The following is a 2,181-nucleotide window of genomic DNA, read 5'->3' as shown; positions in this document are numbered from 1 at the left end:
AGGATTCCTCACTCCTCCCACAGAAGCAGAAGTGAACTTTCAAAACATTGTTGCTCAGAAGTCCATCTGTGGGTTTGCTGCTCAACTGTGGGAAGTGTTTTTCTCCAGACACGTCAGTAGAAAACAAACCACACTTGCCTTTGATTTCTTTTTTGGGGGGATTCACATCAACATGGGAGAACCTGAAGGCAAATATGTTTCACTATTTAAGGTTTGAAACAGGAAATCACTCAAATGAGAGATGGAAGCTTTCTATTTTCCATATTTAAGTACAACTGTCACCATCAGTGAAGACTGCCTGCTGACATTTCAGAGGACAGTTTATTTAGATTGACATAACCACAAGGGGGCGTCATCCAGTGAATTCTAATAGTCCAAATACAGAGGGTTGTGTCAGAAAGAACATCCAACAAAAACAAAACTGGCTAAATCATGTGACTCATGAACAGAAATTTGATACCAGATCGGTCCTGAATGGAAATATCAGTGGTGAAAAATTTTTCCAAAAAAGACTGGAGAAAAGTGAGAAAGAGTGGAGGGAGAACACATACTGATTAAATATTTTTCAAAGGAGCAGCTCATGCTATGTTTTGGAGATCAATGTAGGGATGGAAATGGTTTAGACAGGAAAGGAAAACATTGATGATGTCTGTAAAAGGACACTAAGATTGGTGCTACCAGGAAAGAGCTCTACAGGAAGACTGCAATTACACTAATTGTGTAAAAACGGTTGAGTTACAGTAGACCAAAGAGCATGTGTCATTTAAGTGTCTCTGCCGACATCTTTGGGTCTTAAAATTGGTTTTTGAAAAGCTGTTTTTGGTACGTCACTTAAACACAAAAGAACACATGCTTACAGACACTTGTAAAAATTAAAACTTTCATAGAAAATGTGCAAATATGTCAAAGGTTTAAAAATATATGGATATTTTATTTTCGACCATGTAATTTAGAAGCTTCAAACACTAAATTATTTAATTTTCTGTTGTATTTTTAACAACAGTTTTGGTTTAAGGCTCATTTTTATGTTTTGCTCATGTTTTTGAGCAACATTAATTCCCAATGACAACACTGGTCATAGCATGATGCTACCTCCTCCGTGCCTCTCTATAAAGGGCTGTGAGCTCAGTGACATCAGAAGTTTTAGGTTTTACGATGACACCAATGAATTAATTTCAAAACAAGTTTCCAAATGGTCAGTGGGGCTGGATTCAAACTTTAAATACAAATTAGATGAACCCTTAAGGCTTTAGCTAGTGGTTAGCAGGAGTTTATAAAATAAAATAAAAAATGTATCAGAAGGCTTTAGAGCGTTGTCTTTATTCTTCAGATCATGTATTCTCTCTGTCTTCTTTGCATTTTCTTTTTGTGCCATTGTCCGTGTTTGTCGGCGACTGCAGAGTCTGCGTCTGTCTTTAGCGGCTGCACGCTGTGCATATCTGCATGTGACGGCAGACAGACCTGACCTATTTACCAAGAGCTTCGTCTCTCTTCTTTACTCTCACTCTGCTGTACATTTGTATGCATCTCTATCCTTCCACTGCCATCCGTAAGTCTGTCTCATTTGCCCTCTACTCTGTTAAAGCGCCTCTTATATGTTTGCATTTGGGATCCAGTTCTAAGTTTCCATCTCCACATCATTGTCCCAACCGCCTGACGGTCAAACGTCTTTGTAAAAGTCCTTCTCAAAGGTCCGTCACTGGGTCCTTCCCACTCAAAGACACGTCAGTTTTTGCTCAGACAGACGTGCACATCATTTTGTCCTTTCTTCCACTCAAAAACGCAGAGCTAGAGTGCAGATGCTGAAGATGGAAGGGGCTTGGAGGATAGCTCGATCATCAGAGCGTGATAGGCAGAGTGATGCATGTACTTCTGAAGGAAAGGTGCTTCTGTCCTCTAAAGCACAGTTTGAAAAAGTATTCACTGAGTGCAGAGAGGAGGAACTTGGAGAAACGTGACTGTGTGCATGAGATTGATGATCAACTGAACGAGTCCTTGATGGAGGAACGAGTCCGTAATGACCTAATTCAATTATCCTGGCCGTGCACGCGCCGTGTTGGCCAGAGCTTCTTACCCGTCACTTACAGCAGACGCAGACTCATAAATCCTGATTATTTTAGCTAACAAGAACCGTCTTTCACTTCACTGAATCACAAACAGGTAGAGCCCAAGGGGGGGGGG

Source organism: Oryzias melastigma, linkage group LG13, assembly GCF_002922805.2.
Source record: "Oryzias melastigma strain HK-1 linkage group LG13, ASM292280v2, whole genome shotgun sequence".
NCBI classification, from domain to species: Eukaryota; Metazoa; Chordata; class Actinopteri; order Beloniformes; family Adrianichthyidae; genus Oryzias; species Oryzias melastigma.
Note: the sequence above shows the minus strand (reverse complement) of the source record.